Source organism: Carassius auratus, chromosome 14, assembly GCF_003368295.1.
Source record: "Carassius auratus strain Wakin chromosome 14, ASM336829v1, whole genome shotgun sequence".
Lineage (NCBI taxonomy): Eukaryota > Metazoa > Chordata > Actinopteri > Cypriniformes > Cyprinidae > Carassius > Carassius auratus.
The window spans coordinates 6,283,722-6,301,204 of NC_039256.1; positions in this window are offsets into that span (position 1 = coordinate 6,283,722).

Sequence of the window (17,483 nt, forward strand, 5' to 3'; positions counted from 1 at the left end):
TGAACATTACTTATACAGCATTTATTAATCTTAGTTAATGTTAATCTCAACATTTACTATTATATTATTAAAATCAACACTTGTGCTTATTAACATTAATTAATGCACTGTGAATTTACATGAACAATGAACAACTGCATTTTCATTAACTAACATTAACAAAGATTAATAAAACTGTAATACATATATTGTTTATTGTTAGTTAATACATTCATTATCTAATGTAATCTTATTGTAAATGTTACAGTATTTTCTTGTTAAAATATCATTTTATGATAATTAGGCTAAATTTGGGTAACTTGTGACATCCAGGGTATACTTAGACAGGAAAGAATAATAAAAAGATAATAATAAATATTTTAAACAGTAAGAAAATAAAAGGCATAAAACAATGCATAAAAATGCTTAAAACACATAGCAATAAAACAACATCTAAACAGGGAAGATGTCTCAAACTAAATTCTTTATATTTAAAGTACTTGATTTCGTCAACTTCATGCATTTTGGCAGAGTGATTAAAACCTGCATGAAGTAGGCCAATCAGATTGGTGCATGTTATTTTGAGACAGCCATTGCTATTTCTGTGTGCAATATTCCTCAGACAGTCGAAGAACATCCAGTGGGCGGCCAGCTCCATCACTCTCGTGCTGTGTCCTTCTCTCGGGCATGTCTGTCCATGACTCAATTTTCCATTTTTACTTATACTGTGTAGTGAGACTGACCCCTGACAGGACAGGGTCACACGGCAATGCTTGCGCACCGGGGGTCTAAGACATTTGCAATTGGTTGTCATGGCAGCAGAATGGAAGGCTGGGAGTGACAGGTCTGTCGAGTGCAGTCTGGATACAGGCCTGGAGATTTGTGGTGTATGTTTAATGTGTTTCTCTGTGGGTCAGTTTAGACTTTTTTTTTTCTCTTGCTGCACAGTATAATATTACTAATATAATAATAGAAAATATTTATATTTTCTGAAGAAAATGTGCAAAATTCACTGTTGTGAAATAACATTGTTGTGGGTGGTTGCCATTGTGTTGTTAGGGTGTTCCTTGAGCGATTCATCCAGCTGTCCATCCGCTTCGCCACTCGTATGCAGTCCTGCTTAGAAGAGCACCAGGTGCATTCCTCCACACCACTCTGCCGACCAGAGAACGTCAGCTCCCCAGAACCAGCCTACGAGCCCATGTTAGTGGATTCATACCGCCTCACTATGGCGGAGCGTCAAAGACGGCTGGCCCAGAATCTTTGTCACCACTGTTGTGACACTTCCCGTTTCTGCCCTCCTCGATTCTGGGTCAGCCGGCACCTTAATCTCCAGCGCCCTCTGCCGTCAGCTCAGGCTCCCAACCACGGCCACGCCAGCCGCCTACCAGATCCACACAATCACCGGCAGGCCGCTAAGCAAGAAATATGTACGGCACTGCGTGGGCCATATCTCCCTTCAAACAGGACTTCTGCATCACGAGGACATCCATCTGCTGGTTCTGGAGGATTCCACCGCTGACGTCATCCTAGGGCGCCCATGGTTGGAGAAGCACAACCCAGTGATCTCCTGGAAGACTGGAGAAATCCTGAAGTGGGGGGAAGCCTGCTTTCAATCATGTATCTCCGGCTGTCCTGTTCCAGTGGAACGTCCCCCCGAACCACTACCAGTCTACTCCACCTCCATTGAAAGCCCTGTCGAGAACCAGTCCATCTCCATACCCCAGTGCTACGCCCCCTTCAGTGATGTCTTCTGCCCGAAGCGGGCCTCCAAGCTGCCTCCACACCGGCCATGGGACTGTGCAATAGATCTGCTGCCGGGTGAACCAGTGTCAAAGGGACGGATTTATCCCTTATCCGTTCCCGAGGAGAAGGCCATGGAGGAGTACATCAGGGAGGCGCTGGCTCAAGGATACATCCGCCCATCTACCTTCATGAGATGCTCCTGGATTTCCTCCATCAGTTTGTCCTAGTCTATATCTATAACATCTTGATATACTCTTGGAGCCAGGCAGAACATCAACGCCACGTTGCGGAGGTCCTGCAACGCCTGAGGGACTACCAGCTCTATCTGAAAGCAGAGAAATGTTCATTCCATCAACCCTCAGTGCGGTTCCTTGGATATACCATCGACCGCAGTGGCATCCGGATGGATGAGGGGAAGGTAAGTGCCTTTAAGGGACTGGCCCATTCCTTCCACTATAAAGGAACTGCAGCGATTCCTTGGCTTCACCGAAGCCCAAGTCCCTGTCATGGACTCCTGCCACCACCGAAGCCTTCCAGGCCTTGAAGCTGGCCTTCACGACCGCCCCACTCCTCGTGAATCCAAACTGCGAGTTACCATTCGTGGTGGAAGTGGATGCCTCTACCACCGGAGTGGGAGCGGTCCTATCCCAGCAGCAGGGGACGCCCAGTCACCTCCATCCATGTGCCTTCTTCTCCAGGAAACTCAACCCGGCGGAGGTAAATTATGACATCGGGACTAGGGAGCTACTCACCATCAAGCTCGCCCTGGAGGAGTGGAGACATTGGCTGGAGGGAGCCAAACATCATTTTCAAGTGCTCACAGACCACAAAAATCTGGAATACCTTAGAGCAGCCAAGAGACTCAATCCCAGACAAGCCCGTTGGGCGCTATTCTTCACCCGCTTCCAGTTCTACATCTCCTACCGCCCTGGGGCTAAGAACGTAAAGGCCGATGCTCTTCCAGATGTTATGTACCCGAAGAAAAGTCAGAGAACCCCGAACCCATCCTTCCCTTACAAGGTCATATTTGCCCCTATCACCTGGTCAGCAGAGGCTCTACCTCCAGCCGAAGCTCCCAACAACCAGGACACCAATACGTTCCTAGGACATGGCGCACTCCACTCATCCACTCCACCCATACATCACTTGGCACTGGTCACCCGGGGGTCAATGAAACCCTCTCATTGCTACGGGAACACTTCTGGTGGCCCAACATGGCCTTGGATGTCAGGAGGTACGTGAGTGGATGTACCAGCTGCGCCATGTCCAAAAGTCCTCGCCATCTACCATCTTCCTCCGTACCTTCTGTCACGGCCACCAGAACTCCTGTAACCAATCCCTAGGGTGGGCCGAGTACGCACAGAACTCCCTCCGTCAACCCACCACTGGACTCACACCCTTCCAGTGCGTACTCGGCTACCAGCCACCTCTATTCCCCTGGTCTGGAGAGCCCTCTGATGTTCCCACGGTCGACTATTGGTTCCGGGAGAGCAAGAGGGTCTGGGACGTGGCCCATCAGCAACTGCAACGAGTGCTCCACAGACGCAGGATGGCAGCCGACCTTCGCCGTTCCGAGGCCCCTCAGTATCAACCCGGTCAGAAGGTCTGGCTGTCTACTCAGGACATCCGCCTGCGTCCACCTTGCCGCAAGCTCAGTCCCAGATTCATTGGCCCATTCACTATCACCCAGCAGATCAATCCCCACATTCCATGTCTCACTCCTGAAACCTCACCATCCTTCTGTTCTTCCCTTCAAAGAATCTGGCGAGACGGAAGCCCCCCCCCCTCTCCTCCTAGATGACGGCGCAGCCTACTCGGTCAAGGACATCCTGGACTCCCGGCGGCTTGGTGGGCAGCTGGACTACTTAGTGGACTGGGAAGGATACAGTCTAGAGGAACATTCCTGGGTCCCACACAACGACATCTTGGATCCTGACTTGCTGGATTCCTTCCACTCCAGACACCCCAACCGACCTGCTCCCAGGGGAAGAGGACACCCACCACGTTGTCGGGGTCCCCGGCCCTCAGGAGTGGGCCCTGGGGAGGGGGGTACTGTTACAAACACGCCAGGTTCCACCTCCACACAATCACAGCGCACACCCTCACCTGAGTACTAAACCATCACCACCTGATCCTCATCACCAGTCATCCACCACAGCACTATAAAAGCCACACACATGCACCCAGTCATTGTCCGGTCACGTTCGCGACAAGATCATTCCTGTGCGCTAACTATAAGGACTAACTCCTCTTTACCTTCTCTCCAAGGATAACCTCCGAAGACTCCTCTTCCATCTTCTCTCTAAGGATAATTCCCGAAGACTCCTCTAAGTGTGTGTGTGTGTGGTCACTACTTTCCCGGCACGGATCCCAACACCCATCCACTCCTCACTACCTGCTCCTCTGCTTGTGTCTTTAAATAAATACCAACTTCATCTGTTACTCCTCTGTCTCAGAGTGATCCGTAACAGGTATATGTTTGATATGCATATGTCTGATAGTATGCTTTAGCTATTTAAGAGTTGTGCTTCAGACACAAAAAAAAAAAAAAAAAAAAAAAAAAAATACAAATAAAACATGAAATAAAAATCCATCAGGTAATATTGTTTATTCTACTTGCAGTTGTACATCACATGGTTTTCAAATAATTTCCAGAATTCAGCGTTTCAGTCACTGTATACTTTCTCAGTTTGACACTATTGTTCCCATTCCTAAGTCTTGCTTTTTTTCCTGTTAATATTCCAGCACACTCTAGCTTGTTAGTCTGGGTAGCAGGCAGAGATGAGGTGTTCCAGTTTGAGGTGGATGAAGGTGATGTTCTTGAACTGTGGCTGTCTGTCTGTTAAAAGGAGTCCCCTGCTTCGCTCTGCAGTGACCCTGACAATAATAATGCATCTGTGAAGACACACACAGACACACACACACACACACACACACACACAGCCAACAACACAAAGAAATTACCGTGCATTATGCAGCCAAACCATCCACTGGAAGGTGATCCAGAATGGATGTACATTTACATCAGTGGCATTCCTATTACATTCTCTTTAGGAATCCTAGTTTTCCAACCTGATATATATATATATATTTTTTTGTTCAAGGCTGTCCTGCTTGGCTTTGTCCACCTTGTGTCTGTGAGTCCCCACAGTTTTGGTTATGAATCACTCCTGGACAACACATCTTCAATAGAAGTAGGCTGGTATTGTGTTGAGGCACTCTGCTATGGATCTTGTTATAATAGAGCTGAGAGTGCATCCTGCAAAAGCAAATGTCAATGCCACTCCCTAGGGCTGTGCACAATAGCCTCCTGTTTTTCTCTACCACGACGCCTCAGCGACAACCAGCATACACAAAGCCACATGTAACTCGGCATGTTGTTATTGTCAGGGTTTCCATGGCAAAATGCGAAAGGGACATTAAATGAAATCCCATTTAGTCTTGTAACTCTCACCTGTGGTGTTGGGGACAGTGGTGAAGTGTGGAAGTATAATCAAAAGATGGTTTTTTTTGCACCCCAGGTGGTGCAGCATTGAGTACAGAGCCCATCTGATGCTCTTTAACCCGGGTTTGGTCCATGAAGGCTGGATTAGTGTGTTTACATTCGACCGTAAATGAAGAAAGTAGCTGGGATGAAATATTTATAATGAAATTAATAACACCGTAGGGCCTGAGAGAGTCACAGCCATTGACACTTCCCTCCAAATGTGTGTGTGCGTTCAGTCCTCACAGGTTTTTCCCCTCACAGACTCTCATTGACCCAAAAGCCCATTCAACCTTCCGAGGCCATGCCTTGGGTCAGAAAGGTTGTTAAGTATAGATGAGTACAGGCCCATCTTCACAGATGGAAACTTAAACTTCAAACAGACATCATATATATAATTTCAAAGGGAATTTTTATAAAAGCCCACCAGCCATATGACAGGTTTTCTGAGGACTCATGTGTTGTGACAGGCCTTAACACCCTCTGGCAGATCTGTGGTTGTTTGAATGACTGAAGCATTATGTTTTATGTCTTAATGGGACTAGTACTGCTCCTCTACCTCTGTCTGCTTGTGGCTAAGAATTTTAGCTCGCTGAACCATACATCTGTCCATAAAGTGGCCATATGTCAGGTATACATTTTTTTTTTTGTCTCGTGCACATCTTGATTCTAAATAAAATCAGAATCAACTTAATTTAAGTTTGATTAATTTCAGTTTCAGATTATTCATTCACTCAGATTCAAATTAAGATTCTAAATTTGAGTTAAAATTGACATTTTATTAATATTATTTTTATTATTTTTTATTTATATTATTATTATATTATTATAATAATATCATTATATTATTAATATTTTATTTATATTAAACAATTTTTTTTTGTAAAAATATTTAAACATTCACTAAACAGACATAGATTAATATAAATAATTCATTTTAAGAATTGATATTAGTGGTAACATTTGCCTTATATATATATTGGCATCGGCCGATAAGTGTCAGATTGGTACTTATATTTTGACATCCATGGAAATCTAGTGTTTAATTCCCAGTGAACACATGTTATGTAAAAAATGTTAGCCTTAATGCACTGTAAGTAGCTTTGGATAAAAGCGTTTTCTAACTGCATAAATGTAATTTTATTTCAATTTAATGCATTGCATTTTACATCTTCATTACAGAATCAGTAAGTTACTAAATTATAAATCGGTTCGAAATACAGATTTATTTACTAGTTGAAATATTTTTCTTTGCAGACATTATGCATGTGTTATTATAAATGAAATTTTGTGATATCATATTGGCCTATATCAGCTATATCAGCTATATCAGCTTTATATTGGCCATGGGCATTGGACTAATATCTTAGATGATACATTTGTTGACCACTTAGTATTATCAAAATGATCTATCAAACGTTTTTTTTTTGTCTATTTTTTTTTTTTTTTACCAAAAAGATGCACTTGTATTACTGTTGATAGTGACATGGTTGCATTTATGTGAATGTGTGCAGAACTTGTGGGATATGTTAGTTATGTTTATTCTTATAAATATCTATATATTACACTCACAGAGTCACCGGCTTGCTGTTTACAATGCTGACAGTACAGAGATGGGGAGTGGAGGCTTATGGGGGAGCAGCATCTGTATCACCACCGACAGCACCAAGGTAAATCCAGAGCATAAAGCTTATTTTATCCTCTCCTCCACACGGCCCGTATCCTCACACTGCATTTTTCGCAAAACACTGACGATTTCTATTTTCAACTCAGGAAGAATCGACTTTCTACAGCTGGGATGATGTTTATATGCTACAATCCAGGAATTTCAGCAGGTTTTTCAGCAGATTTATTTTTGTGCGTCATGTTGTCCTCTGGACTGGCCTGAAAAGAGTCTCCTTTTGGAAGGTGGGGCAGTTCTGCTTCAGGGTCTGGCATATCACAGCCTACTTCTGATGCACAGGGGTTACAAAAACAGAAGAGGTGTTGGGATTGGTTTATTGCTTGTGGGACATTAATTAGGTGCAATCTGGTTGTGATTAGATTAATTTAGTCTGCTGCATTTATGCAGCATATCAAAGCGCCCCAGAGAGAGTAGCGAGGGACCACCAATGCCACACCATACCACACTTCTCAGCCATGCCATCTTTCCCCTCTCTGAGGGATAGTTTTACAGACAAACAGTGTAATGCCAGATCTCAAACCGTGCCAGTTCTCACTGGGAATTAAGAAGTTTAGCGTTCCAGCTTTCTGATGCCACAGACAAGCCAGGAAAATGAGGATGGGTCTACTGGGGGAACTCTGGGTAGCCTGTTAGAAACCTGACACGCTGAAGTGATTTCCACGTAGGGTAGCACTGTTTGCTTGAGAGTTGTGTGTTGGGTTAATTAAGCTTTCTTTGAGAGTCGCTTCTGAATAGATGACAGTGATGAACTAAATGGTTCCATATTTGTATATTTCCCAGGAGCAATCATATCACTGTTCTTCTGTTGAGTATGAAGGTATGAAGTTTACAACATTTTCTTGTGACAACAATGCCAGGAAAGGGCATGGTTTTAGTCTGTGCAGGCCACCTCTTACACCTCCACACCCCAACAAGACACCCTGTCACCTGATCCAGGACATGTTTTGAAAGCAGACATCATTATGTATGTCCTCAGTGTTGCTGTGAGGGAAATGGTTATGACAGCTACATCAGCTCAGACAAACTCGCTGACCTCCATCTCCCTGTTTCCCTCCCTCCCAGTAGATCTACTGTGCATATCACTAAGAGCAAAGATAAACAAGCAGTGTGAGGACAGATGCGCAGGGACTAGGAGGAGAGGATATGAGACAGGATGAGATGAGACAAATTAAGATGAGACATAACAAGTATAGATGTTGGAAGTTGAGATAAATTAAGAAGGAAAGAGGCAAAAAGAGAATAGGAGGAATGGGACGAGACAAGGGGAAATGAGAGGTGAGAAGAGATCAAACTGAGATTAGACATAGTATGCAATCTGAGATGAGATAAGAGGAAAAAAAAGGCAAACTGAATTGATGAGAAAAATTGAGAATAGACAGTGATACGAGACAAAAATGAATGGAGAAGAGATGAGATTATATTAGAAAAGATCAGGCAAATTTAGATGATACAGAAAAGAAGACAAATCAAGAAGAGTTTAGGAAAATTGAGAAGAGGGCAGAAGACAGAGTGAGACAAGAAGTAGACATAATAAGATGAAATAAGAAAGATGAGACATAATGAAAAAAAGATTAGATAAAATGAACTGAGAAGAGTGAAGGCAAAGTGAGATGACAACAAGAGATCAGCCATATTGAGATGAGAGGAGATGAGAAAAATCAAGAAGAGAACAGATGAGATGAAAAAAAAAAAATATTTGAATTGAGATGAAGAACATGTGTAAGAGATGAGACAAAGTGAGGTGACACAAGAAGATATGAGTCAAATAAAGAAGAGGACAGAAGAGAGTGAAATAAGAGAAGTAGACTAAGATGAAATGAAATTAGATCAACTGAGATAAGAGGACAAGGACAAAAACAGAGAAGAGAAGAGGAGAGAAGAGAAGAGAAGAGAAGAGAAGAGAAGAGAAGAGAAGAGAAGAGAAGAGAAGAGAAGAGAAGAGAAGAGAAGAGGTGTACTGGCAGAAGAGTGTTGTTTTGGAGTGAGCCTGCTGTTTTCCAGGAAGTGCTGACTATTGGTATGCCTCTCTCTCTTCCTCTGGCTCTTACAGCTGTTTCCTCCCATCAGCTCCTGCAGGAGGCCACAACACCACACCGATCTGTATTACACAGCCCCCATCCCTGCCTGCCACAATACAGCTCATTTTCATCCCAGCATGTGCTGTTTCCAGTTCCACAAACAAACAAACTACACACACACACACACACACACACACACATACACGTCTATGTTACTAAGAGGGGACTATCGCTCTACACTGACCAAGAGGGGACCAGTGTTTCTGGTCATTTTTAAGAAACAAAAATGACATACAAAATTTTCATTTGAGGTCTTTTTTCATAATATAACTGAAAAAATGCATTTTTAATTTTTTTTAAAAACATGCCAAGTGGGGACCTGAGTGACGTCTACCTATCCAACAGGGGACCTCCATAGACTGCAATGCAACTGTGTGTGCAAACACAAGGGCAATTGTACCAAGTGTTTCTTTACAATCTAACTGTATTTAAATGCAACTCTAAACTTTGAAACATTCACACTATATCACCATTGAAGAAATATTCTGATAGAAATCCAAAATGTTTAATAAATTAGTATGACGTGAAGATATTTTCTGGGCTTGACACTAATACAAATACACTTCTTAATATATGAATGCAATCACACAGATATATATATTTGTTTCAGTCAAACCAAAAAATATTAAGACAAAACAAACAAGATACTATAGTTAATTTGAGGATAGCAAAAATAAAGTAAAATGAAGAGCTCTTTAAGGTAACAATTGCAGGTCAGTACGTTTAATAGTAAAGAGTGCATGTGTTAGATAAAATGAGTTTGGTCCCCAGTTAGATGGTGACGTGTGATGCCTGTTAGACTGAATCACCTCTTCTTACATCACAGACACATTAACATTATATGTTAACTTAAGAAACAACATTATATGTTAAGTTAAGAAACAACATTATATGTTAACTTAAGAAACAATATTATACGTTAACTTAAGAAACAATATTATATGTTAACTTAAGAAACAATATTATATGTTAACTTAAACAATATTATATGTTAGCTTGCTGCATTGAAAAATTTCAGTTGAGTTCAGTAAAATATCTTTTAATCAGGCTACTTTAGCTGTTTAACACTGACATTTTTCAGAGGCTTCATTTTTAGGGTATTATCAGCATTGCCATTATATTCAGAAATAAATAAATAAATAAATAAAAGTAATTTGTTAAATGTAAAGGCAACCAAACAGATCACGTCATGCTTCACCATCTAACTGGGGACCGGTTTGATCTTGGAGGCTAATATTTCTTTCTTTTTTTTTTTTTTTTTTAAAGATAGATAGATAGATAGATAGATAGATAGATAGATAGATAGATAGATAGATAGATAGATAGATAGATAGATAGATAGATAGATAGATAGATAGATAGATAGAATAGTGCTAATGTTGATCTGAACACTTAGGTCCCCTGTTAAATGGTAAACTGCGACATCTCTTTGGTTGCTTTGACATTTCTTGAAGATTTCATGTTAACTTTGAAAATATTCAATTGGCTAAATTTCTAAATCAATGTTACAATCAACATATATTGTTACATTATATTATCATCCTTGCCATAGCATTCAGAGATGGTGAGAATGTGAAATATTGTTAAATGTAAGGTCAGCCAATCAGGCGTCACACTTCACCATCTAACAGGGGACCAGTGTGCTTTTTTTTTTTAATGCAACAATCAATATATAATTCTGAAAAACTGACATATTATAACCAAAAATTCCTCATAAAGTAGACTACCAGTAAATTTGATAAAAATTATTCTGCCAATAGACCTGACCATTTTTTGCTTAAGTGCTATCTGATATTATCAAGATGAATTTGTTCTGACAGGTTAACTCTGAGTTCTTGTCATCTTTTATTACCATTATCTAAACTATAGCAAATAAACTGTGATAGCGTTTGAAATGTTCAAGGTGTCTGAATAAATGTAGTTTTTACTGTATACATACACAATATACGTATATGTACTTATAATACTGACACATTGAGAAGTGTCTTTATAGTTAGTTTGTTAGTACTTAGTTTCTTTATTTTTCAAATAATAATAATAGTAATAAAAAGTAGTAATATAATTAGAGTCAGCCAGCTGTCAACAGTTCAAGGGCAGAGGTAATGCCTCTTATAATTAACTATATATATATATATATATATATATATATATATATATATATATATATATATATATATATTATTATTATTATTATTATTTTTTTTTTTACATTTATTTAACATTTTCTTGGCTTAACCCCAATACACTTCTCAACGTATGAATGCAACCAAAACCCATTCCTGAGAAGGTCCTATCGGTGATGATAATTTGATCAGACAGATAGATGGATGGATAGATGGATGGACGGATGGATGGATAGATGGATAGATGGATGGATGGACAGATGGATGGATGGATGGATAGAATAGTGCTAATGTTGATCTGAACACTTAGGTCCCCTGTTAAATGGTAAACTGTGACATCTCTTTGGTTGCTTTGACATTTCTTGAAGATTTCATGTTAACTTTGAAAATATTCAATTGGCTAAATTTCTAAATCAATGTTACAATCAACATATATTGTAACATTATATTATCATCCTTGCCATAGCATTCAGAGATGGTGAGAATGTGAAATATTGTTAAATGTAAGGTCAGCCAATCAGGCGTCACACTTCACCATCTAACAGGGGACCAGTGTGCTTTAGTCTAGAGAAAACACCATTATATGCACAGACCTGTTGCTGTGTACGTTTAGTATGTACAGTTTAGTCTGTGTGGAATTGTTTTTATTATTTGACTTTTTTTTTTTGTTCAACACAAACAAAAATGACCCTCATTGGCCGATAAGAAACATCAAAGGAGGATTCGTTGTAGAGTGTCTGATAAAATTAATGTCTTGTAATCTATAATGTATGTTCAGAGCACAGCCGAGTGATCCCGCGATCATTAAATCGAAACATGTACGCGTATTTAAAAGGGATTTTAATACCCCGCATTTTGAGAGTGACTCCCTGATGCGAGCAAGTTAGGCTTCATAACATATCTAGACTGTTATTAGTATGTAGGCTATAACAGATTTTGTAGTTGTCTACAGATCTGTCTTGCTTGAAAAATTTCTCTATTTGAACTTTGAATATATAGAGAGCACTTATTGTTTCTACGTAATATGACTATTATGTTATTTGCTATGTGTTTATTTGTATGTTCAGTTTGTGAAAAGGATTTCACTTTCAGTCAGTCACTCTCAGCGTCACATCGGTGATGACCGACACATTGTGATCCTACTTCTAGAAGCTCATAATTCATGTACGGTTCCAATGTCTAAAGAGACTCAGATAAAATCATGCAGGAGAGAATCCAGGCAGTTGAACAAAACCTTTTACACAGCTTGAGTGTTGTTGTTTTTACTGCATATGATAATTCATACTCAGAAAGTAGAACTGAAATTATATTTATTACAGGATGATTTTTCCAGTCAAATATTTTTTAGACCAGTAGTTGGTCACTGAGATTCCTTTTTGTATCTGTAAAAATCTTGTCTTGTGGCTTGAGTTAAGTGTTGGCATTAATGCTAATCAAACAATAAAAGGCGAGGAGAAAATAATTACATTAATTTCTCCAGTAAAGCATTATTAGTTTGTTTAATTTACATCAACAAAACAAATTTATGGGTTAAAAAGAGCAGAAAGAGCTCTTTAAGGTAACAATTGCATGTCAATACTTCTGACAGTAAAGAGTGCATGTGTTAGATAAAATGAGTTTGGTCCCCAGTTAGATGGTGACGTGTGACGCCTGTTAGACTGAATCACCTCTTCTTACATCACAGACACATTAACATTATATGTTAAGTTAAGAAACAACATTATATGTTAAGTTAAGAAACAACATTATATGTTAACTTAAGAAACAATATTATATGTTAACTTAAGAAACAATATTATATGTTAACTTAAGAAACAATATTATATGTTAACTTAAGAAACATTATATGTTAACTTAAGAAACAATATTATATGTTAACTTAAGAAACAACATTATATGTTAACTTAAGAAACAATATTATATGTTAACTTAAGAAACAATATTATATGTTAACTTAAGAAACAACATTATATGTTAACTTAAGAAACAACATTATATGTTAACTTAAGAAACAATATTATATGTTAACTTAAGAAACAATATTATATGTTAACTTAAGAAACAACATTATATGTTAACTTAAGAAACAACATTATATGTTAACTTAAGAAACAATATTATATGTTAACTTAAGAAACATTATATGTTAACTTAAGAAACAATATTATATGTTAACTTAAGAAACATTATATGTTAACTTAAGAAACAATATTATATGTTAACTTAAGAAACAACATTATATGTTAACTTAAGAAACAATATTATATGTTAACTTAAGAAACAACATTATATGTTAACTTAAGAAACAACATTATATGTTAACTTAAGAAACAACATTATATGTTAGCTTGCTGCATTGAAAAATTTCAGTTGAGTTCAGTAAAATATCTTTTAATCAGGCTACTTTAGCTGTTTAACACTGACATTTTTCAGAGGCTCTATTTTTAGGGTATTATCAGCATTGCCATTATATTCAGAAATAAATAAATAAATAAAAGTAATTTTTTAAATGTAAAGGCAACCAAACAGATCACGTCATGCTTCACCATCTAACTGGGGACCGGTTTGATCTTGGAGGCTAAATGGGATTTTTTTTTTTTTTTTAATAGATAGATGGATAGATGTATAGATGTATAGATAGATAGATAGATAGATAGATAGATAGATAGATAGATAGATAGAATAGTGCTAATGTTGATCTGAACACTTAGGTCCCCTGTTAAATGGTAAACTGCGACATCTCTTTGGTTGCTTTGACATTTCTTGAAGATTTCATGTTAACTTTGAAAATATTCACTTGGCTAAATTTCTAAGTCAATGTTACAATCAACATATATTGTAACATTATATTATCATCCTTGCCATAGCATTCAGAGATGGTGAGAATGTGAAATATTGATAAATGTAAGGTCAGCCAATCAGGCGTCACACTTCACCATCTAACAGGGGACCAGTGTTTTTTTATTTTTTTATTTACTGCATTAAAATCTTCAGTTGGCTCCAGTAAATTAGATGAACTGAATGTCTTTTAACATTTGCACATTTGTAGATCCAACTGAAAATTCTCAATGCAACAATCAATATATAATTTTGAGTTTTGACCTCCATGTGTATTAGTGTCAGGTGTTGTATGGAGAGCTACAATAAAATACTTTAAGCATTGGCACTTTAGTCATTTAACACACTGACATTTTTCAGAGCAGCACTTGATTTAGGGGCTCCATTTTTATTATCAACATTGCCAAGAAAAGTAAAACAACAAATCAAAATGAAAATAATAAAATATGTTTATTTTTAAAAAAATTAAATAGTTCAAAATTACAGTGGCTTACATCAAAGTTATAACAGGTCTAAAACAGAGTCCCAAACAGGAGCTGAAAACAGCTGTAGTCAGTCATTTCAATGCTATGAGGCACTGATGCTGCATGTACATGGACCTTCAGTGTCACGGCACAGTTATAACTCAACACTGATACTCCACATCGCAAGCTCTCAGGGTTTATGGGCTCAGTACTGTTCACCCAAACTTCTCTTAACTGAAATTATTCTGTTGAGCACAAAGTATTTAACTGTTTTCCAGTCTCTTCCAATATCCTTTAGAATCCTGTTTGCATTTATGCATCTTTCACAGTCCACTTTTCCAGAAGCCTTCATTTCCTCAAAGTAGATCTTGAAACAGTGTTCTATGACTTTCCTCTCTGTTTCTGACCAGGGCTTTCTGGGTTTTGCTATTTAACAAAATTAAAAGATAAAAAATATATATAGTGAATAAATATATGAATGAATTAAAAAAATGTAATGTCAGTAATACATACTTCACAAAGTTGAAAACACGAAAAGACAATGATCTTTAGATCTTGTGTATTGTTTATGGTGAATGGATCATACCATTTTGATTTAATGGCACTAGTGATTTACTGATGTGCCCGAGACTGAAGACTGAAGTCTTTCCTGAGCTGTAGCTGTTTGTGGTTGATATTTGATAAGACTGGTGATCAAACCTGTAAATTCACACTAATACTTATATCCAATCATTTTAATGCTTTTTGTAAACTCTACAATAAGTCTTTGCACATAGTTTTGACTTCCTGAAGGCTTTCCTCAATAGTAGGACGCTCTTCCACTGATTTGCTCAGCATTGTGCTTAAGATATGTTTAGTCTTTCATCACATTGAAGACTGAAGTTACTCGTTCTGACATGTAGAGACAGACCAAGTGGATCCTGGGTGGAGGGTGTAGTGGTCTGATGAGGGTGTTGTCCATCCGTCAGGATGTAATGGACCAAGCATCCTGCTACCTGTAATATAGAAGATTCATTTATAACAAGCTCTAGTAATGGCCACCGGACTAAGCTGTACAGAATTAATAATGATATTGTTATGAACGCTGAAAGTGACATGCAGAACATTTCAACAAGTGCTCTTTTTTGTAAAACTGATTTTAATTAATGCTTTAATTGATTATTTTAATCATATGTGTTACAGACTAAAATTTTATTATTGCATACATTAAACTTTTTGACTTGCATCCCCTTTTATACTCAAACCCAGACCCAAATTAAAAGATGTAATTCATGTAATAACACACTAGTAATTCATGATTAACCTAACATTTTAAGGATCCAGAATTGTGTATTAGTTAAGAATAAACAAACCAGTAATTATTAACTTTTTCACAATTATTGAGTGGCACTTACTAAGTGATATTCAAGTTTATTGACCAGAATAAGCCAATAATTATTGATTAACTAATGCATTATTCTGGATTACCAATGCATTATTCCCTTAAAATAAAGTGTTTTTTGTTAAGTGTAAAGTTTCACTTTACAATAAGTCAGGTCAAGTCAATTTCTATTTATAGAGCACAACATTAACACAACCATCATTGATCCAACGTGCTTTACAAGAAAAGGTTACTTTAATAAAAGCAACAGAGATCAAAAATTAAAATAAAAAATAATATTTAAAATAATATTTAAAAAAATAAAAACATACATCAAAAGAACTGTTCACAGCATCACTCAAATGCAAGGGTGTAAAAATGAGTCTTTAAGTTTGATTTAAAAACACTGAGCGATGGACAGGACACATTGACTAACAATGAGAAATACATTTGTTTAAATATTTAAGCTTTGTTAACATTAAAAAAAATACAACTGTTTATTTTTTGTTAATGTTAGCTCAACTACATTAAATAATATTTATTAATACATTATTCAAATCAAACATTGTATTTGTTAATGATGAAAGTCATGTTTACTAACATTAATAAACACTTTAAAAGTGATTTTCATGTTAACTAGTGTTAACCAATGACATCTTATGGGAAAGTGGTACTATTTTATGAAATATAGTAAAGACCATACCAATGCGGATTGTTTTTTCTTCACTTTGATCAGTAATCTCTATTGTGTTGTAGTGCTATCAGCTCTGTTCACGCTCTCTCTCCCCCACAAACATTCACACCTCTCATAGGATCAACACCTGACCAGTGAGTCTGGGATCAGGAAGACTGGTTTAATGTTTTTAAAAGAAGACTTTTCTGCTAATCAAGGCTGCATTTACCTGATCAGAAATATTGTAAAATGAATTTAAAATTGTGAAATAGTATTACAATTTGAAATAACTGTTCTCTTATCGAATGTTCTTTAAACTGTAATGTGTTTCTGTGAAGTGCAGCTGTATTTTCAGCATCATTACTCCACTCTTCAGTGTCACATGATCTTCAGAAATCATTTGAATTAGCTGAATTGAATAGTTTTCACTGTACTTTTTATTATTAAATAAATGAAGACTTGGTGAGCAGAATATTCTTTTAAAGACATTTTAAAAATCGTACTGATCCCAAACTGATTTAACATTGTTTGTAACAAGTTTGCCAGGTTAATTCCATTATTTTACATTAAAACTCAAAGGAAGTTTGACTACTACAAATAAATAACAATTCATGAAATAACTCTGAAATATGAGCTAAAGTTATTGAAATAGAAATGTACCTGTCTCCATGGGCTGTCAGGATCTCCGCAGTCGAACATCATTTCTTCTCCTTTAGTGATGTTTGTAGTCACAAATGCACACAAATGTGCTATTTTCTGTTCATCAACAATCTGTTGGTCACAAACACATACACACGCACATATTAGCTTTAGAGAATACATACATTTATGATACAAGTTTAATATGTGTGCCAGTTGTTTTCGAGTTCCAATGATTATCAATATTTTATATTTTATCAAGTATGATTATCAGTACATTACAATCTTTATAACTGTGCATCAAAATTAAAATACACTAAATATTCAAGCCTCTGATTATCTATAATTCCTGTTGTTATTTTTTCACACTGCACACTATGAACAAGTAATAACATTGCACAGTACACTTCTTGAA